This window comes from Podarcis erhardii (assembly GCF_964252035.2).
Source record: "Podarcis erhardii genome assembly, chromosome: 2".
In the NCBI taxonomy this organism is placed as follows: domain Eukaryota; kingdom Metazoa; phylum Chordata; class Lepidosauria; order Squamata; family Lacertidae; genus Podarcis; species Podarcis erhardii.
Genome location: NC_138498.1, coordinates 4,877,883 through 4,900,549, shown reverse-complemented (window position 1 = coordinate 4,900,549; position 22,667 = coordinate 4,877,883). Strand labels below are relative to the sequence as shown.

Sequence of the window (22,667 nt, the reverse complement as noted above, 5' to 3'; positions counted from 1 at the left end):
GAACTTTGGAAATCACTCCCATTGATTTCAGGGTCACTTAGATCCATATAATAATGCTCAGAATTGCAGTCCACAGCCATCTGATTTAAAATGAGTGATGGACACCCATCTTTTGGCTTGAGTTCGAATTGAACATAATGGAAAAACAGCCCCCATGCAGCTGTGGCTGTACATGAAGGAACCAGGAAAAAGCAGCCCAAGTGTCAGAATTGGACTTAGCTTCATGTTTAAGAAACCGCTGCCCAGATTCTTGGAAGGCGCTTAAAGTGTCTGCTTAGAATTAAGGGACTGGATTGGCCTATTCCTAGTTTTGTGCAGCCTTTTTAGTATGTGGTAGTTTCTTGCAGTGTGTGCACATGTTGTCTCTCAGACTTTAGCAATCCAGTCATGTACCTCCACTATCATGGGAAGGGGGTGGCTTCTAACACATCATTTGAAATTAACCCCCCCCCCCAAAAAGTGTTTACACTAATGTACGCAAAGCAGGCTCCTGGATATGGCAGTGGATGCACAAGAATGGCTTGCCATACTCCAGAAATCAACATATGCAGGTTATTTAAGCATGTCTCTCAGTGCAGTTGCACCACCCAATGGTTGTGAGCATCCTTCCAAGCAGTGCATCACTATTTTGAATGTGGTTGGCCACATCTGCAGTAAAGTCATCTTGCCATTTGGGCCCCCCAGTTATTAAGAACATGTGCCATACTGCAGTGTTTCCCAACCTTGTGCCTCCAGCTGTTTTTGAACTACAACTCCCATCATCCCTGACTAGCAAGACCAGTGGCAAGGGATGATGGGAATTGTAGTCCAAAAACAGCTGGAGGCACAAGGTTGGGAAACACTGCCATACTGGATGCAATGGAATACAGACAACTCCCCATTCGTGCGTGTTCAATATGTGTGCAACTATGTATCATGCCGAACCCAGAAGTGACCTGGAAACGTCACAAAAAGGGGTGGGGCAGTGTTGGAAGGGGGTCTTTGCAGGGTTTCTCAATGGTATTTCAAATATACACAATTTCATTTAAATGTGTGGTACCTTGGAACGTAACCCCTGCACAAATTGGGAGTTGCCTTTACTCCTAATTCTGACACCCTAACCTTTTTAGAGGAAAGGTGAATTAAGGCTGGAAAATGATACATTGCATTTTCTTTCTAGGGAAATGCTGCGGATGCAGGCTAAAAATGCAAAGCACGAGGTTAGAATGTGTTAAGATAATTATAGGATTAAAAATAGAGGAAGATGGAAAGGAATTACTGAAAAAATTAATAGAAGTGGAATACAAAAAGGGAGGTGTGAGGAGGTCGCGGAAATAAGGGAATGAAAGATAAGATATTGAAATTATTTGATGTGTTTTAAATTGCGTTTGTTTTGTTAGTTTAATGTTAGTGTTTTGTTAGTGTAATGTATAGTTGTTGTTTTTTTGTATTGTATTGTATGGTTTTTATTTTTTGTAGTGTTTAAATTGTTGGAAAAGGTAAGAAATATTATTTTTTAAAAAAATGCAAAGCACGATAAGTTTGAGACAGAATTTTTGTTTGCCAGCCTTTGTCTTCCATATGGCTTTTCAGAAGAGGGACCATAGTTCAATGGTAGCACTGCAAGATGGTCTCATGTTCTGTTCCTGAGTAAGACTCTTCTTTTCCTGAGACCCTGGAGAGCCTTCCCCACCTGGTGCCCTCCAGATGCTTTGGACTACAACTCCCATGATTGCTGACCGTGCTGGCTAGGGCTTGTACTCAAAAGCATCTAGAGGGCATCAGAAAGGGAAAGGTTGCAGTAGGGCAACACTAGACCAGATGAACTTGGGTCATTGTTTTACATTCATCAAGTGAAAAGCCTAAGGTTCTGCAGATAGTGCTGGTCTACAGCTCCCATCATCACTGGCTATTGGCCATGTTGGCTGGTGCTGATGGACAGCTCCTACCCCCTGAAGTCCATCACCTGGTGGGAAAGTCACCAGTTTCCCATCACTGATCTAGTCTATCATGCTGTTTCCAGCTATGGCCGGCCTTTTGCTTCTAGGAAGCTTAAAAATGGGCCATGGAATTGCTGGCCTATGTAGCCTATGCAGTTTCTGATAACGGAGAGTCTATTTAATTATTATGCCTAACCTCCCTTGATAGACTTATCTTTGAAGAATTTAGCATACTCTTACAAGGCATCTTAAGGCCATGGCCATTACCATTTCTTGTGGTTATGAATTCCATCTGTTAAATTACTGTGTGGGAGCTGTTCAGCAGCAGGGAATTATAACTTCTCATGCACACACACGTCAAGTATTTCCTCTTGTCTTTCTTGGTCCTACTGCCAACCAGTTTCAGTGGGTGACCCCAAATTCTAGTATTGTGAAAAGGGGAGAGAAAAAAATCTTTCTTCTGCATCAGTCGTACTTTTAAGAGCCTCTACCATGTCCACCCTTGCACTTTGTGGAAATGCTTCTCCATGAATGCTGATGCGTAGACAAGATGTTTCAGATGTGATGGCTGCTCATATTTGAGTCTTGGATGTGATTCTCCTCTTGCATATCCTACAAAATGTTTGGTTTGTGGCTTTCTGTAGTACCCACCCTCTCTGTAAAGGAGGGATACTAGTAAATAGATGCTGAACTCCAGCAGTCATGGTTTGTGTTTTAGCATTTTGTCCTATCTCCCTGTGAAAACCAGCCATGCAACCTGGTATTGTTTGCTCTTAAATGCTTTGCTGTGTGTTGCACAGAAGCTGCGTTTCCTTCTAAGCATGCAATACTCCTGAGAGGAATTGCATGAGGTACATAGTAACTCATAGTAACTGGCTGTGGGGAGGGGAGGGTGAGGGAGAGGGAGGAGGGTTTGAATAATACATTACTTTGGCAATGCTGAGGGGAACAGTTGAGGCACCAGTTCCCTTACGTAGTCTTGACATAAATCCCCAGCACCTGGGTGTCTAAACTTTTGATATTAGTGGCTACCTATTCCAAAAATATAACATTTTGACGCTGCCCTTATGGTTGGAACATCTGGTTTTCTGCATAGGATTCAGAAACTTGCTAATCTTGCACCATATCAAATTAAGATTCCATATTTAGTGTGAATAATTAACATAGCTGTTTAAGGAAACTTGCACGTTTTTTTACATAGCATCATGTGCTTTGCACTAACTGAAACCGCACTTGATTTTTAAACCCCATATTGGGCTGGAATTTATACTGCATAAAAGTTGTTTTGTCAGGGAGGGGAATGGTGGCAGGTTAAAGGTAAAGGTAATTGAGGGGTACAAAGATGTGTGTGGGAAGGCATTATTTATGTGTGTGAAGTAAACACATAAAAGCAGGGAAGCACGTACTAGCTCTGCTGCCCTGTCACTGTTCCAATTCCCCTTCATGAGTTGGGAGGGCGACCATTGGGGCAGGAATAAAACTGCTAGCACATTTGCAAAGCTAAGCAAGTTCCAATATGGTTTCAGATTGGATGGCAACCATGTGTTGAGATTCCTGCATTGCAGGGGGTTGGACTAGATGGCCCTTGGGGTCCCTTTTCGGGAAGGGGTGTGGAACTGGTGGACCTTCAAGAGTTGTTGGACTCCATCTTCCATCATCCCTGACTGTTGGCCATTCTGGCTGAAGCTGATGGGAGTTGAAGTCCAACAATATCTGGAGGGTCACAGATTCTCCATCTCTGCACCAGCTGAAGTTTCAGTGGCAGCCCCATATAACACAACAGTATTCAATCCATTGAGTTACCTGGGCATTAATGACACAGATGTGATTAGACTCCCAGCTCCCATCACCCCTAACTATTGGTCATGTTGGCTGGGATGGATAGGAGTTGAACTTCAAAAGCATCTGGAGAGCCACACATCTGAGCCCACTACTTACCTGGAAAACACCACATTGGCTACGCACAGGCTCAAGGCTTTGCTTGCTTCATGGTGACTGAAGCAAGCGCTTGCAGATTGGGTTGCTTGCAGATTGGGTTGCAATTGATGGAATCACAGTTTTTAATCCTGTGAAATGAAAAATTCCTTCCATGAAAATAAATGACAGGAACTGTTGTTCTCCTCACTTGAATCGTTTCTAAATGCTCAAAAATGACAGATCTCTGAGTTGGGAGAGGTAGAAGGCTGCCATTGAGAAAGCAAAAGAGAGAAGCAGTGCTCTTTTTTTCTAGTTGCTACGGATTTTAAGAGGCTGTCATTAAAGATGTCCAGATGAAAAGTTGGGAGCTCAGGAGCTCCTCTGATGGGAGCTGGCATAAAGGTTTCGTCCTATAAATGATTCACTCCTTGAAAGTAGGTCAGTGCTTGGGGGAGGTGTGCAAAGTCTCTCTTCTTTGCAGGCACCACTGCTTGCTAACCTTACAGGAAAGGACAGGCTGGTAGAGCATCAGCTTCTTTCTCTGAGGGTCCTAGGGTGTGGAGAGGAGCGGGAGGTTGAGTGAAGAAGAGTTTTCGGCATGAACTCATAACACTTTGTTTTCTCAGAATTAATATGTTTGGTATTGGAAGGCTTTACTATTAATGTCACCAGTGGACATGACATTTTACAGTGTAAACATAGAAGAGATTCCTAGAAGGAATGAAGTAGGGGGGAGAGAAGGACATGGACAAGATATGAATATGAAATATGAGAGAAGAGAACCACATAGGTATTTATCATTTGGTGTCAGTCACTGGGCTTTAAAGTTAAAATTCTAATGATGTTCTTTACAATTTTTTGTAAAAAATTCCTTTCAATGAGGAAAATGGCAGCCAAGTGGCAAGAAGCAAGAATCACATGTCCACTTCTGAGGAAATTTTAAAACCTGACAGCATGAATGTCCATTTGTGTGTGTGATTGGTCATATGTCAGATTTTGTATGCAGATGTACTGTGAGGGTATAAGCTATTTGAGGCCTATATTGGAAAGAATAGGTTATGGCAGGAGTAGGGAGGGTGGTGCCTCCCAGATGTTTTGGGACACAGCTCTCATCATCTCTTGCCATGGACTGCTGGAAGTTGCAGTCCAACAACGTCTGCAGGACATTGTGTTGGTTGCTCCTGCATTATGGGCATCATTCTGCTTTTGCCCAAGGCAAGCTGAATTCTGTAAGTTGTCTAAATAATGCAAATCGACATATCCTATCCAGTGTGCCTCTTGCCCTTAAAGCAGTGTTTCCCAACCTTGGGTCTTCAACTGTTTTTGGACTACAATTCCCATCACCCCTGACCACTGATCTTGCTAGCTAGGGATGATGGGAGTTGGAGTCCAGAAATAGGTGGAGACCCAGGGTTGGGAAACACTGCCTTAAAGCATCGCCCACATACCTTCAGCCTATTTTTTCACAGTTATAAGGACAAAGAAACAGCCCTCAAAACAAAAACGGAGATTCTCAGGAAGTAGAATTCTGCACACAGTTAAAATATTTGATGGTGTAGGATTGCAGAATACACACAGCCCTGGTTTTTTGTTGTGTGGTTCCTGGTCTATGGGAAACCCATGGGCTCGAGTAGAGCTCCATGAAACTGATAGGGTGGGTAGGTGGGTTTCCCGTTCAGAATTAGGCCTGCCCTGAAGATGCTGGGAATGAGGTGGTAAAATGGGCTGTACCACTTCAGATGACAGGTGGAGAATAACAATGCTGCATTTTGATTTAGCAGCTCCCAGTTTCCAAATACATCTCTGCCCATACTGTACTGTGACACAAAAGCTGGGACTAAATGTTGCTATATTGAGAGTACCACAAGCACTGCAAGACATTTGTGTGTTTTTAATGTTGTTTTTGAAGGTTATGTAATCACTAAGGTTTTTGGGGCCTTTGATCCAGCTCTGTTAACCTCTGCTATTAGTTCCACAGGCTTGTTCCTTTGCAGCTGCCATAGAGGATGCCTTATGATTTTGGGAATTTGCCTGATAACTGTTTTAACTGTGTTTGTATTGAACTGTTGCACACTTGAACTTATCTGAGTTTTCCTAATGCTCTTCCCCTTCACCCCTCACACCACCTTGCCTGGACACTAGTTTGCACAAGTAAGACCATTAAAAATGCTTCTTCTTATTTTATTTCTCTGCATGCTTCTAGACTTTTTGTGTTTTGCATGTGGGTAACTGTGCACTTTTCTCTTCTTTAATTACTTTAAAATCCCTGTTTATAATATGGCAGTGGGGAAATAATGATTATTAATCAAGGGTTGTTTTGATATATTTGTGAATGATTCATGGTGCTGTTATCTTTTCACTGGGGCTCTTGCACAGAACAGAGGAAAGCAGTAAATTCAGGATTATAGGCTTTTTCAAGAAAAAGAAAAGGAGAAAGAAAGAGAAGTAGGGAGCCTCATTTTACTTCAGCCTGTTGATTCAGGAGAAAAGGGAAAGTATAATAGAAGTTGCATTAATATACTTATTTTTGCACTCTGAAGGGTAAAATGGTAGATTCTGGGGTAGGGCTGGGCGATATATCAATACAGTAGTACCTCGGGTTACATACGCTTCAGGTTACAGACGTTAAAGGTTACAGACTCCGCTGACCTGGAAATATTACCTCAGGTTAAGAACTTTACTTCAGGATGAGAACAGAAATCGTTCTCCGGCGGCGCAACAGCAGTGGGAGGCCCCATTAGCTAAAGTGGTGCTTCAAGTTAAAAACAGTTTCAGGTTAAAAACGGACCTCCGGAACGAACTAAGTACGTAACCAGAGGTACCACTGTATATTGTCCAAAATCGGTTTGAAGTGTTTCATAATATTTGAGCTGGCAATATATCACAAGTCACAATGTGTGTAAGGGCTAGGCGATATCTGCTTTTCAAAATTGCGATAACTCACCAGCTAAACATTGCAATGTTGTCACCAGTTAAACACTGCAATCTCCCACAATGTCTGAAATAAGGATGGAACTATACAGAGGTGAACAGGGCAATGGTCTGGCAACTGCTACTACTTAGGTGTCTAAAACGGATAAATGACAATATTATCAATCATTACACACTCAGTTTCATCAACAGGAAAGCCAAAATGCATCCCAACAGGACTTTTGGTTCACTGCGGGAGGCAGTGGAAGACAGAAGTGCCTGGCGTGCTCTGGTCCATGGGGTCACGAAGTGTCGGACACGACCAAACGACTAAACAACAACAACCAAATGGTGGTATTCAGGACAATTGAAAGTCCTGTTGGGATGCATTTTGGCTTGCCTGCTGCTGAAAGTGACCATGAGGTGATTGGTAATATAATCATTTATCAGTTTTAGACCCTTAAGTAGTAGCAGTTGCAGGACATTGTCATTTTTGCCTCTGCGTAGTTCTTTCTTTATTTCAGATATCATGATATATTGATATATCATGATGTTTGCTGGTGATATATCATGATATTGAAAACCAGTTATCGCCCAGCCTTATTCTGGGGAATAAAGGTAGCTTGTGTTGAAGTGGCACAAATTATAGGAGAACCAGGCAGGGGCAGGATGTATCAGACATTGCAGGATGGAGGCATGGCTGAGAATCTGCATTGGAGTGCTGGTTCTTAGTTCTGAAGTATGTCAGATGCATGCCTCTGAGCTCTTCCCACTCCTTGCCATTCAAGCAGCAGCCAAGTTCCTTCCACTTCCACATCTGATATTTAGGATCAGGGTTTCCAACTTGGAAGGGATGGTTTGGCTTGAATGCCTGCTCTGTTGCATTTTAAACCCACTGGATCTCGCAAGTGTTCCTTCCTGTACAAAACTCGTTCTTGACAGATCAGTTTAGATATTCAGCAAAATTAGAGTCATGACCCTGGGTGGGTCTGAGGCATGTCACATAGGAAACACCTAAGCCTCAGGACAGTAATTTTTACGGTGGAATGCTACATGAGACTACTGAGAGGTAATCCCTGTTGAGTTCAGTGGGACTTATTCACAGGTTAAGTGAGTATAGTGTTGCAGTCCGGTTGAAATCTGTATCTATGCACGGAAATCAATTTTATATCAATGGCTTTCATAAACGTTACCACGAGTATTTCAGAGACAAGTATTTCAGGTACATCCATAAGTAAGTTGTGTGTAAATGCAGATTAACACCCCCATAAGTACAACTCCAGGCTGCCATGGACAGTGTGGTAAACCCTGGCTTTAAAATTACATGTGTTTGCCACCATATAATATGCAGATGACATGGCAATAAGAAAAGAAGACCAAATAGACCCAATGCAGATATAATACTGGCTTCATCAAAATTGTGGTTTGCAGGAGCCAGCCATAGGAATTCACCCTCCTCCCCTCTCCAGTGTGGATTCTTCCATACTTGTTGTCAGATTTAATCACGATTTATAATTGCATCTCCAATGATGTCCTGCTGACTAGAGTTCCCATCTTACCTGGAGATTGAAACCAAGGTTTGTTTTGGGTTTGCAAGCCGTGGTTAATACTGGTGCTGATAGAACACGAAAGTTTAGCAGTTAAACTGAGGTTCAAGGTGACTAGGGAAGAGAGGGGGGAAATTGTGCTTGAGAGGAGGTGGGGGACAGTGCAGGCTTTCATGAGGCTGGCTTGCCAATTGGAAACTATGCATGGTTGGCAGGGAACCATCATTACCCTTGTTACATCTGCACCAGATCATAAGTTACAGTTCTTTAAGACTTCTTCAATCTGTTTCTAACATTTTAAGTTTTAAAGATGTCAGCTATTTATATATTATTACATTTTTACCCCACCTTTCCTCTAAGGGTCTGAAAGTGGCATACATGATTCCCCTCCTTTCCATATTATCCTTGGCACAACCCTATGAGGTAGGTTAGGCTGAGAGACAGTGACTAGCCCAAGGTCACCTGGGAGTTCCATGAGCAGGAGCTGTGTGATGGACTCGCTCATTTCAGCCGTGTTAGGCTCACCCCTCGCCCCTGCATACACATCCCTGCCAACTCCTCTTATTTGTGTAGCACAGATACATTGCACAGACCTAGGCTAATATCAGAATGAATAATGAGCAAGGAAGTAGAAGAGAAGTGAAGTAGAAAAATAACTGTGTTTTCATTCTGAGAACTGAGCAGCTTCCAAGCCTGTTGAAAGTGTAACAGCCTGCCCTGAGTATGCAAGATCAAATCTGGAGGGGAGGGAGACCCAAACCTGATTGAAACATTGATTTTCCTGGCAGTCTTTCCCAAGCAGCTTGATCTGTAAGCTGCCTTTATGGTGCTCTTGTGTCATTCTGTCAAGTCAGGGCTGGAAAAATCCTAAACACCTGATTTACAAGGGTATCTGACAAATTTTACTTTTTAAATTTTGTTTTGATTATGCATTTTTATAATTTAAATATACACATATACATATATCTGACAATCACAAGGGTATGTGCTATAGATTCCAGCCCTATGCAGGGCTGATTCCTAAATCTTTAATACTGGTTCCTTGAAATTTTGAAATCCATTTTCTTAATCCCGCTTTTCTATAAGATCACTGCATGTGAAATGCATTGTGGGAGATTTGTGTGCCCGGAGGTGAAAGGGCGCAAGGGAGTGGAATGTAGAAGGGAAGTTCTGAAGATGAAAGACGCAGCCCACCCTTTCTTAGAACACTTAACATTTTATTCCTATTTTCCCCAGGGTCCCCCCCTGCCCCCCCCCGCTCCAACTTTGGGGATGATTTCAGCAGAAGCAAAAAACTGAGACTGTCAGATGTCTTAATCATCCCATTATTGCTTTTGTTAGGACTTAAAAAGAAAACTAGGCACGATTTTGCCAAAGTTAAGCATTCGTTCCCCCCACCAACCATATTGATTTCAATATGGAAAGTTTAGCACAGGCTTAAAACTGCTGTCATTGAAATCCATGTCTGTGTCAGCTAAATGTCAGGCTGAGAAAAATGGCTCCTTTCAAGCCTACCTCACAGCCCAGGAGGCAGATACCAGCCTCTTCTTTGTTCCCTCTGCCACAGACAACTCCTTGCTTGGTCACGTGGCCTCTGTTTAGCTGCCTCTCTGCTTGCCTTGGGTGGGGAAGCCTTGTGCAGACTCTGACTGTAGTGGCACTGAATGCTTTGCTGATGGCTGCCCTATATTGGAAGGGCAGAGCTGAGGCAATGTAGGCCATAATACCTGTGCAGATGCCCCCTAGGTAGCACAAGGATGCTGTGATCTTGTTATGTGTTTGGGTTGATGATGCCAATAGGTTTTCTACTAAGGAAAAAGACTCTTGGAGCCCAGTGAAGCGCCTGCTTCATTATCCCTGGATAGAGAGAGGATCATATCCACAGCATACAGTTTATGCACATGGCTTCCTACCAAAGAATCCTGGGAACCATGGTTAAAGGGTGCTGGGAACTGTAGTTTGGTTAGGGGTAAGCTACAGTTTCCAGGATTCTGTGTGGGAGGGAAGCCATGAATGGTCAAAATTAGATGCCCATTAAAATTTGTGGGACCTGTGTGCTTAAGAGTGTGGGTGTCCCACTGATTTCCGTAGGACTTAAATAGACTTGTATGGGAGAATCCTCAACACCTTTAGCATACCAAATAGCACTCTTTTTTGCTGGCTCCTCCTCCTCCTCCAAGGAATATACAGGTGAGAGGAAGAACTTGCACTGGGCCCCTTCCAACTTAGCTTCTCTAATGTGAGGGCACTTTTGTGCCTGCCAACAGCAAGTGCTTGAGGCAGAAGTGGCAGCTTTCTGTGGGGGGTGGAGAGGCAACCAGCAGTTGGGGCAACCGTCTAATGGGGAAGAGCACAATAATGCTTAGCTGATACACTGCAGCCATGCATACATATGCGAGAGGCTCACGTTGCTGTAAAACGTGCTTTGATTGCTCTCTCCACCCCCTCCACATTTCATCTGCATGCTCCTGAGGAGGATCTTTTCCAGTCCCCTGGGTATTCTGGGACAAGCAATGCTCTTTGAAGTTTTTCACATTTGCCATCTGGAGGGAATGCAGCATGAGAGCTCTCTCTGGTTCCTAAAAAACAAGCTGTCTTTCTTTGCCACCTGTGAGTCATTTCCATCCCACCCTGTCAGTCAGGTACCTAGTGAGAGTGACGTTAATAAAGGCAAATTGAATCCTTGGCTGGCAGTGGGTGCTATCAGGCTTTGGGGCAGAAGTAATGGGCTGCAGGAGGGGCTGGCAGATAATGGGCTGCAGGAGGGCCAGGTCACCACTTCTGAAGTAATACAAATTACCCCCTAAATAGTTCTCCCCCCACCTGCCGCCATCCAGTACCATTAAGTGCAAAGTCTAAAATTACATAGCTGTGTCACCGGTTGTAGAGAGTTAGGAAAATGATGCTGGCTTCTGTGGCCAGCTTGCTAAAGTAGAGAGAGAGAAAAACCAGTTTGAAGGACCTGCTTGTTTCTCCTCACTGCCTGTGTGGCAGTGAGGCACAAGGATACTTTTGACATGTTCTCAATCCCAGCCTTCAGTGATCAGCTGGGATTTGAACCAGAATTGGAGTATGTTGAGCACTTTGCCAGCAAGGCAAACCAAGAAGCCTCACTTAGGTTAACCAAAGGCTTGTTTTGCTCTGGGAGCAAGTTAACACACTGTGTGTGTGTGTGTGTGTGTGAGAGAGAGAGACAGAGAGAGAGACAGACAGATGGACACATGGACACACACACACACACACAGAGAGAGAGAGAGAGAGAGAGAGAGAGAGAGAGAGAGAGAGAGAACAAACTCTCCAGAGGTTAAGCACTTGCAATCATCATTCTATCAGTTGGAAGGCCTTTGCAGCTCTCCCAGAATGTAGTGTATTTGTATTTCTGAAGAATTGCATCCTAGGATATCCTATTACCCCACACTTTTGCTTGTCCCGTGCCCAGAAAGCATGGGTCTGAGCAGTTTTCCACTTGTCCCACATGGATCTGAGTGGTTTTGCCTTTGCACTGCTGTTTTCCCCTGGAAAACCTGCTCTTTAGCTCAGAACAAATGAGCAATCTGCAGAAAACCTGATTTCTTGTTTGTTCCAATTGAGTGCTAAACCAGGGGTTTCCCCAGGGAAAAGCAGCAGGGCAAATGGAAAAGGCAACATGGGCGCATCTTGCAGCTCTAGACCTGTTTAAAGTTCAGTGTGAATTAAGCAGTATCACTTCTTCACCAGTTCTTTTCAACTCAAGCAAGCAGATAAGAGTGGGAATTACAGCCAGACGTCCCTGAAGTTTCTACCTCCCCTCCAGAGCCTTAGATACTTCCCTGCTTAAAAACTGGCATCTCATTTCCCCAAACTAGAGGGATGAAAGGAGACAGTTCTTCTCTTGGATCTTTTCCTCCCACCTTCTGCTTTCCATATTTGCCTTCAGATGCCTCTCTTTCAAAGTCTTGGGCCTTTGTGCTTGATCTGTTGGGGTGCCATCTAAAACTGCAGCAAAAACAACATTTCCCTGTTAATTATTGAAGGCCACCCACCCTCTTGGAAGGAGAGGCATTTAGGAAGGAAGGCTCTTGTTCAACTCTTACAGCAGGGTAAGGAGGAGGAGACAGCACTTGCTTGGATGCTCTCTGCCAGCACTAACATGCCACTTTCACTGCTCCATCTCATTTCCCCCCATGTGCTTTGAGCATAGTGGCTTCACCTTAACATCTCGCTGCCGTATTTCTTAACTCAGTAACCGCATAGCAGTCTTGCATGGTATATGGGAATGCATAACTTCATTACTTCCCTTCTCAAGAAACCCCCTTTGCTGCGACCTTCCCAAAAGTACCACCAAAGGTACTGGAAGCAACAAAACACTGGAGTGGGGGATCAGGCTTGGCAGAGATGGGTTTTCTTGTGCTGCAAATATGTTTGAACTTTTGGTGTGTAGTGCATGTGACAACCTTCTAATACAATTTTTGTCTTTTCTTCCCCTCCTCTCCCCCATCTCTCTCCCCCTCTCCTTCTTAACTCCCCCCCTTCCTTTTTCCATCTCTGGTGGAAACACAAGGAGCTGGTAAGGAGCTGCGCCTTCCGTCTGCTTTGGTGTTTGTGCTGATAAACTTCTAGTTGCTAACCTTTTGTCTTTGCTAAATCTTGCCACTCTGGAGGGCTTGAAAAAAGCGGTTTTCTGTGTGTTGCAGTAAGCTGCTTCTCATGGCCTTTGCAAAGACATTTTGTGGCTTGTGACACAAAATCCAAATGGCTTCCTGCTCACCCAAGTAAAATGAACATCTTCTAATAAAGTAAATTATTGGCTGATTTGCCACTTTTTGTGGCTTCTTTATTCTGCCACTGCACTCTCCCTAATGGTTGGGCTGGCTCTGGTAGAATTCTGATAACAGTTCATCCTAGCTGCTGGTAATGTGCAGGATGTCATCTTGTATAAGCTGATGACAAATGACTAAAATGCAGAAATGCCCTTTAGATCTTATCAGTCTTTCAGAGCAAAGTTCACTTTCAGCAAAAGAGAATTAAAGCCCTGTGGGATCAGACTGAAGGTCCATCTAGTTCAGCATCTCACAGTGGCCAACAAGATGCCTCTGGAAAGCCCATAAGCAAACTAAGGGTGTAATAACCCCTTGTCCCAGTGTTGACCCCCTGCAATTGCTATTTGACAGTCATACTGCTTTTGAACATGGAGACTCCACTTAGCTAATATTTTCATGATTTCCCCCCCCAGAACCTTGTAATTCCATCTAGGTCATTGGCAGTCACCAACATCTCATGGCAGTCATTTCCTGCACGTTTCCCAGCTTACTTTTTGCCTTTGAGATGGGTGGCCAAAACCATGTGCGTTGTTCCAAATATCAAGATTGTTAGCTAGTCTGATCTGGGGTGACATCACGTTCTAATCCCCATCCCAACAATACAGAGATGAATCAGACTGATCAGTCCACAACAAAATTTCCATCTGTCATATAAAAACAAAGGAAACATTTGGGGGGCATAAATGCCTTCCCTCCAGCTTGGACTGTCTAGTTGTGACAGTCTCTGGTGCTCCAGAGTAGGCAGGGCCAACTTTGGTTATGTCTCAGGAGGGTGCTGTGTCCTCTTAGGTTTAGCCCTGGGTTGGAAGCAATCCTCAGAATGGGTAGGACTAGCTAAATATCAAGACAGAGGTTCTCAAACAGTGATGTGCAAACCACTGGTGGTCCATGGGCTCCATGCAGGTAGTCAACAAATAAAAAAGGGGGAACAATTGAGAACAGCTGTACTTGGCTCTGTACCTGATCAATTATGCACGCATGCAAACACGCACATACACAAAACACAGATATCTAGGCTGTTTTGACCAGGGCATATGATCTCAAACAGGCTGGCAAGACTAGCCTAGGGTCTGTGATGGTCATAAAGCAGCACTGGAGGGGGGCGTGTTATTAAAGCATGAGTTACATTTGTGCTTTAATTTGTAGGACAAAAGAAAAAGTTTATTAAGTGATCCACTGAGACACCTGGCAGTTTCCAAGTGGTCCATGAGGGGTCAGGGGAAGAGTTTGAGAGAGACTGCCTCAGGATAAATTTCCATAACTATAGAAGCTGTTTGGTAGTGCCATAGCCTACCTTGGGAGATGGCAGGCTCTCTTCTTTGGCTGGAAGTATCTAAACAGAGGTTTGAGTACCTTCTGCCAGGGATGCTATAGTTGAGCAGAGTTGGACTAGGGTGTCCTTGCAACTCTACAATTGTATGGAATTGTATTTTGCCACAGAAACTTTGGTGCAGGTGTCATGTTCTGGTTGGCTCCATTGAGGCATTGGGACACACATACCGTATTTTTCGCTCTATAAGATGCACTTTTCCCCTCCTAAAAAGTAAGGGGAAATGCGTGTTCGTCTTAGGGAGCAAATGCAGGCTGTGCAGCTATCGCTGAAGCCTCTTGAGCGCAGTGGGAGCGCTCCTCCCTCTTCACTCAAGAGGCTTTGCGTTGCTTTCTTGTTTCTTGTTTTCCTCCTCTAAAAACTAGGTGCGTCTTATGGTCGGGTGTGTCTTACAGAGCGAAAAATACGGTAATAGGGCCTTTCGTGCAGAATTCAGTGACTGCTATTGAAACAGAACTTATACTTGCCTTAAAAAGAAATATGCTGTAGTGATCGGGTAGGCAGCATTTGCTAAAATTCAGAGAAGGCTTTCCCAACACTTTATCCACACGTCACATTTGAAGGTGTTTGGGGGCACCCTTAAGAACATCATGGGTGAAGTGAGATTCTCTCCTCTGGGACCAAAGGAGCAGTACCTCTGTGTGCCATTCTCTAAGAACAGCATCCTGATCTTTTAAAACAAAAACAGCACATGTGCCAGTAGCATGAAATTACTATATAGTTGCTAAGAGGACTCAGTGCGTACATTTAAATATCAACATGCAGCTGATTCCTCCAGACTCTTGTGTTAATCTTAAAGCCATTATGGCTGCTTAGCTCAGATACGGCCTGTGACCTCTAGGTGGAATCCATGCCAAGGCATTTTGGGATTTGCTTGTAATTGCCGCTTGACACGTTACTTTAGTGCATCAAAGCTTGTACAGTCCAGGACCCCTAAGATGGACTGGGTTTTCTAAATAGTGCTTTAAGTCCTTATCAGGGGTGAGGAGATTTTTCAAATATTAACAACTGCTGTTAAAATCCAGCAGTTTGCAGGGCCTGCTGTGAAATGCTGCTGCTACCTGCAGTTGAAATAATTCCCTACCTCCTCTTATAAAACCATGGCTAAGTGTGAGTTGCCTTGAGGCTTAGTTTTATGTTCTAAAAAGAGGAACTGGTAAAAGAGAAGACCTGTTGAAAACAAGGGGAGGAGCTGTGATACCATGGAGCAGTGCCTTTCAAGCTTTCTCCCATGAGGACACTCTTGCCGTAATGGCTTTTCTTCCAAGGAACACATACATTTCTGCCACCAAGCTCCTGAGCATTGCATTCAGAAGCACATAGCTTAGATTCTGGGCAGTAACCTAGGGCTAGTGGTTCCCAAACTATTTTTCCTGACGAAACACTTGTAAATTGCTGAGAGTGATTTTCCTCCCAGTTGTTGTAATGGCCATGTGCTGTACTAGAGAGCACCATGTCAGCTACACCTGCTCTCGCATTTATGTAGCAAATCACTGGTGTGCATAGCTCATTCGCAGCCCATAACTTAACTGGTGACCTTTTACCATATTTTTCCGTGTATAAGACGAGGTTTCTTGCTAAAAAAAAATAGTAACAAATTGGGGGTCATCTTGTACACGGAACATGGGCACCTGGGGGGATTTCTTTAAATATTTAAGCATATGTCCGGGATTTTGGCTTGGGGGGACTGAGGCGGTCTCTCCTGCTGCCACCCCCCTTTCTCCTCCCCCTCTGGACTGCATGCTGGCGACTGGCTCGCCTCCTGAAGCCCCTGCTGGCTTGACCACCAGATCAAGAGCAGCTGCCACCGCTGAGAGCTGCCTCAGCTCCCTCTCTTTGCCCTTCTTTCCTTTTCCCCCTCTTCCTCTCTCAAACTCCCACCCTGCCCCCAGCCCGCTCACCACCTTCCTCAGCTCAGTTTGCTCGACAGCATGGCACAGAGTGGGTGCTGCCTTCCTCTGGCTCTTCCTTGGTATCTTGTTTAGGAGCCTCCTTCCCCTCGCTTCCCCGCAGCAGCAGCTGCCACCAAGGGGGACATTGCGGTGCCCCAACCGCTGCCTTTGCTCCTGCACCACGGTGTACTGCATGCACCTCATGCTGGAAATTATGAGGGCGATTGCCCCCAAAAAGATCAGCAACTTGCCGGCGCCGGTCATCCAGATTTTCACTTCTGTTTTAGGGATTGATTGTTTTTTAAATTTGGGGTTCAAATAAATAGGGGTCGTCTTATACATGGGGGTGTCTTATACACGGAAAAATACGGTAGATACTACTACTGTTACTAAATTGTCTTCCAGATTTTCATTACCCACTTCCTTTATAGTTTCTGTACATTGATTTCTAATAGTTAGTAGATGTCCGGCTCACTGCTACCAATAAATTACCATATTTTTCGATGTATAAGACAGATGTTTTTCACTTTAAAAAATTAGTAAAAAATTGGGGATCATCTCATACATGGATGTTTAAGAAAAACACTACTTACCAGTAGTGTAGGAAGCCTAGGGATATTTCAAGATATTATTTCGGGAGAAAACACACACACACACACACACACACACACACACAGATACAGATCTAAAGCCTGCAAGGGAAGATGAGGAGGGTCACTTTTGCAGTGGGAGGTTTACAAACAACCACCAAAAGGGCAAAGGCACAGCATAGCTCGGAAAAGGCACTCCAGACTATGCACCAAACACCCACCCAATCGAAAGGGGGCTGAGCAGGCCTTGCAGCTGCTCCCTCCTCGGCCAAGGCCCGGGAACGGCACCCGCCACGTACATGCCTGGGAGGTTGCAAGTGGAGCAGCTGACCAGAGCCAAGAGGGCTGGAGAGGCAGCCAGCAGCTCCTCATCTCTCATCTGGTGCTTCCTTGGTGGTGGCAGCAGAGCAGGACAGCTGCCGGGCATCATGAGCTTGACATGTTGCCATTGCCACTGCTGCTGCTCCCAGTTCCTCCAGCCTCCCTTCCTAACTTGCACACACACTTGCACACAGAAACACACACTTTGGCTCTCACCTGTGGGCTCCTACCACCCAGCACACACCACTCCCAGTTTCCATTCAAAGGGAATGCAACCACTCAGTACAAAAAAAACCTGGACGTTTTGCCAAATTAAAGAAATCCGCCCCAGGTGCTGTGAAGAAGCTGCCGGAACTGCCATTCATTTCACTTACCACTTCGGCCAACCAATGCGGACCGTTGCGGCAAGCCAGTTTAGGCAGAACAAGAGCACTCCCGGGCATTCTAAATGAAAAGAAAGTTGTTCTGTTTGATGTTTAAAGATACGGTACTAAATATACCGGTGCTTTCAATATTTGATAAAATATCATAGTTGTTCTGTTTGATGTTCAAAATATTCATTTCTTAATTTTGGGTTCAACAAAATAGGGGTCGTCTTATACATGGAAAAATATGGTATTTTGAGTGTTCGTATTGTATTGTTTGATGGTCCGTGAAATTATTTGTAGGTAGTCTGTAGATGGGTGACAGTTCATTGTTGTGGATTAGCAATATTCCAGTATTTGTTTGCCTTTGCACATCATCACGGCAAGGGGACAAGGTCACCTCTAACATCAATATCCAACATTTGCCATTAATTATTTAATAGTTTATGAATTTTCCACTGAGTTGCCATTTTAAAACAGCTTTCTGTAAGATTTAGAGATAAAGTAAAAGTAATTTCCTGTGATGAGAAATTTCCAAACTCCCACTTGTCAATACCGATGATAGTATATTCATTTCCGCAGAGCAAGGTGGGGTGATGTGTGAGTCCCAAAGGGCCTGATAAGGTCCCCAGGCTTTATCTGCACCTTGCTTTTAATGAAGGTGTTCAACATTGTAGGCGCTGGTGAGAAGTCTTGGGATGCAGTGATCTCAAGGTGTCCTTTAAAGGTCATGTAGAGATAACACCTGCCTGGTGGAGCACATCTATTTGTTTGCTTGTAACAATTGCCTCCTGTGCTGCGATTTCATAGCCGCTTTAATCTGATGCAGCTATTTTTTGCCGTTGTTGTTTTGAGAACAGCCTCTTCCAGCGTCTTTAATGTGCAGGAGGACCAAAGGAGCAGGAATGTGAGGCTCTTGTAATAGCTCTTCAAAAAGAGCCTGGCCTTGATGCAGCCATAGATTTCCCATCAGAGCCCATTACAGCCACCACGCTGCTTCCAAGAGCACTGGCAGAATGCCTGCCTCTCTCTAGCACTTAGCAATAGGAGAGGCTGACTTGTAGTCAATAGCAGAGCTCTCTCTAGCTCAGATGCCGAGTGGTGCTTCCCTTAAGTGAGAAGGGACCTTCTTTTCTAGGGTGGGGCTGACATTACCAGGATTTCAAAGGCGGAATTAATATCGGGGGGGGGGTGTGGATTTCCAAAAGGTGGCAAGTCAATAAAAAAAAAAATCACGGTTATTTTAGCATTTTTGTAAAAACAACAACAACAACAACAACAACAACCACCACCACCACCACCATCACCACCACCACCAAACCCTCAACAATTGCCTCAGCTGGCATGGGAGGTTGTTGCTGAGGACCCATCTCAGATATGGCACAAAGCTGCCTCTGATTCACAACAGCTTGGTGTTTCTGGGTTAATGCATGCACCCAGCCACAACAATGGAGAGACACCTCATTGATTCATGGCAGTTTGCCACACCTTAGCAGAGCAATGGCTAGTCGGCCTAATGTACACATAGCTGTCTTGTTCCCTTGCTGTCCCCTCTTGGAACAAGATGCTGGGTTTTTGGGAGCTAAGTTCTGACCTGTTCTGCTTTCCTCGGGCCTCAGGTCTTTTTGTACTCAAGCTGCTTCCAGTTTGGATAGCTCTTGGTTCTGCCAGGTTCCACCTTAAAAGCCCTGTGCCTTTTGGCAAGTAACCCTCTAGGATTCTAAACAAAACAAATTCCTTCCAGTAGCACCTTAAAGACCAACTAAGTCAGTTCTTGGCATGCACACGAAAGCTCATACCAAGAACTGACGTAGTTGGTCTTTAAGGTGCTACTGGAAGGAATTTGTTTTGTTTTGACTATGGCAGACCAACACGGCTACCTATCTGTAACTGGAACTCTAGGATTCTGTCACAGCCTGAATTGCAAGCACTGCAGAAAGCCATTGTCAATGTTGATTGGAAGCTCTGAAGTAGCAAAGCCACCATGTAAACCTAGCCCCACCTGGTGTTTCTGCTATGTACAGCTTGCTCCTTTGCAGAACGCCTTTGGTTTAGGAGAGGCTGTGGCAGGACACGAAGACAGCCTTAAAATCCTTTCAGTGGAACCATCTCAGGTGTAAGAAGGTAAGAAGAGCCCCTGCTGGACCAGCCAGAGGCCCACCTAGTCCAGCATCCTGTTTTCCATAGGGGCTAACCAGAGGCCTATGATACATAAAGGACCGTCTCTCCCCATATGGACTGACCCAAGCCCTGCAATCATCACCTGAGGCCCTTCTTTGTGTGTCCAATCCACAAGAAGTCCAGGGTGTGGCAGCATGAGAACAGGGGCTTTTCTGTTATCACTACCTGTTTGTGGAATGCTCTCCCCTGGGACCTGGGATCTTCATTACATATCTTTAGCTGCCAGGTGGAAACAAACATTCCTCTTCTTCCTGGACTTCAGCTAATTAAACAATCTTGTGCCTTTTAAACTGAGCAGGGGAGTGATTATTGTTTGGTTTATTGTTATGCTGGGACGCGGGTGGCGCTGTGGGTAAAACCTCAGTGCCTAGGACTTGCCCATCGTATGGCCGGCGGTTCGAATCCCCGTGGCGGGGTGAGCTCCCGTCTTTCGGTCCCAGCTCCTGCCCACCTAGCAGTTCAAAAGCACCCCTAAGTGCAAGTAGATAAATAGGGGCCGCTTACTAGCAGGAAGGTAAACGGTGTTTCCGTGTGCTGCGCTGGTGCCGGCTCGCCAGAGCAGCTTCGTCACGCTGGCCACGTGACCCGGAAGTGTCTCTGGACAGTGCTGGCCCCCGGCCTCTTAAGTGAGATGGGCGCACAACCCTAGAGTCGGACACGACTGGCCTGTACGGGCAGGGGTACCTTTACCTTTACCTTTACTTATTGTTATGCTATGTATTTTGTGTTTTTATATTGTAAACCGCCCTGTGATCCTCGGGTGAAGGGCAGTGTATGTATATGTATATGTCTGCCCACAAGCTAGGCCTGAGGGCACAAGCCCCCTCCCATTCAGGGTCCTCAGCTGCTGGTATTGAGAGGCAGACAGCCTCTCTGATACCGGAGGTAATATTAAGCTGTCATGACTAATAAACCTGTATTTTTATCACCCCTGGGTTGGTTACATTTGCAGCAGCCTAGATCAGCATGTGAATGTTCTGCAAAGTGCTGCTCTCTTGTAATCCTGCATACCTCTGGAACCTGCATGTCACTTTTTCACCTGGAGTGGGATCTAATGCAATTAAATGTAATGGAAATTCTGTGGGTAATTAACCAGCCTTCTCCTCCTCCCTGCACTTTAATTAAATTCTTATTTGAACCAGTTTCCTGATTTCCTGTATGTTGATTGCTGGAATTGGCTCTCGCACATCTCCTTCACAGGAAGAAAATGGAAATGCTGCTTTGGCTGGCATTTGATAGCCACTTCACCCAGGGAGCTGTGAGACCCGTTATTGGAAAACGAAATGGATATTGTCTGAATTCCACCCCCTTCCTTGCTGATTTCCCCTCCCCACTGTTTTGAAAAAGGGGTAGGGGCTGTCACATAATCCCTCCAGAAAGGCCAGATGGTTTGTTAGTCTTATTAATATAATCCCCTTTTTAACTCTTTCCACTCCTGTTTTAAATGAACACTCAACTTTACCAGGTCAATATCTGCCTGGCCATGTAACAGCAGCCTTTTCATAACACACTCTTGTCTCCATCCTTCAGGGCATTCCTGGGCCTAATGTTATATGGATGTTTTTGCGTATGGGGAGGTGCCCACCAGTACTTGATTTTAGCATACCATGTTGTCCTTGGCTATTAAGGGTGAAGAAGGCAGATGTAGTTCTCTACAGGCAATCCCAGCAGGTCTTTCACCTACAGAGAGAACCCAGCAGCTTTGCATTTTGTTTTGCAGACTGCCTCACCCCACCCTACCTCAAACAGTACTCATCTTAAAATAAAAAAATTCCTTCCAGTAGCACCTTAAAGACCAACTGAGTTAGTTCTAGGTATGAGCTTTCGTGTGCATGCACACTTCTTCAGATACACAGCACACTTCAGATACACAGTGTGTATCTGAAGAAGTGTGCATGCACACGAAAGCTCATACCTAGAACTAACTCAGTTGGTCTTTAAGGTGCTACTGGAAGGAATTTTTTTATTTTGTTTTGACCATGGCAGACCAACACGGCTACCTATCTGTAACTAGTACTCATCTTCTTTGCTCCATGTTTCAGAACAACTCAGGAGCCAAAACAGGCTTTGTTAGATAGCTGTGTGGACGTAGCCAAAGTGAAACAGTGGTAGTTCTCTTGGCTTCTCTAGAGCAGCCTTTGTGCTGGCTGGGACTGATGGGTGTTGTAACCCCAAACATCTGTAGGGCACCAGGTTGGTGAGGACTGCTCTAGGGTGTTCCAGCCCATGTTTGCAGCCCAAGGCATGTTCAAAGCCAATATTTGAAAGGGCTTAGCGTCTGAATGAAGATGCAAACCAGTATCTCTTGGTCAGGTTTTTTTTGTACATAAGAGGCCTGCTGGATCAGGCCAAACACCTGTCTAGTCCGCCATCTTGTTCTCCCAGTGGCCAGTCACATGTATATGAGATGCACTGGTTACTCATGCTCTTTGCTGGTCTGCCCATTTGGCCATCCCTATTCAGATCCATGACTGTCTGCAGGACTGGAAGGGCCCAGAGAGCCAGCCAATGTAATCCCATCACTAAAGACCAAATTCTGCTTGCATAAATCCTTACAAGATTCCTTACAGGTTCTTACTGACGCACTGGAGCAGTGCACCACAATTGATTGCAGAGCAGCTTCTTTCAGGGGACTAGAGCAAATGAGCTCTGCCGTGTGCTATAGGGGGAAACAACCAACCCTTTCCCAACTGACTACAGTGGTACCTTGGTTCTCAAATGGCTTAGTTGTCGAATAAATCAGTTCCTGAATGACGCAAACCTGGAAGTAAGTGTTCTGGGGTGCAAACGTTTTTCGGAAGCCAAACGTCTGACGCAGCTTCCGCTTGAGTGCAGGAAGCTCCTGCAGCCAATTGGAGGCCACACCGTGGTTTTCAAACGGTTTTGGGAGTCGAAC

At 44.9% G+C, this 22,667-nt stretch overlaps 1 protein-coding gene across 2 annotated transcripts in view; it reads left to right on the top strand.

Annotated features, from left to right (window-relative positions):
* The window catches only part of DCTN2 (dynactin subunit 2), a 40,529-nt gene that overhangs the window by 5,682 nt on the left and 12,180 nt on the right, over window positions 1-22,667 (top strand). The window lies entirely within an intron of this gene.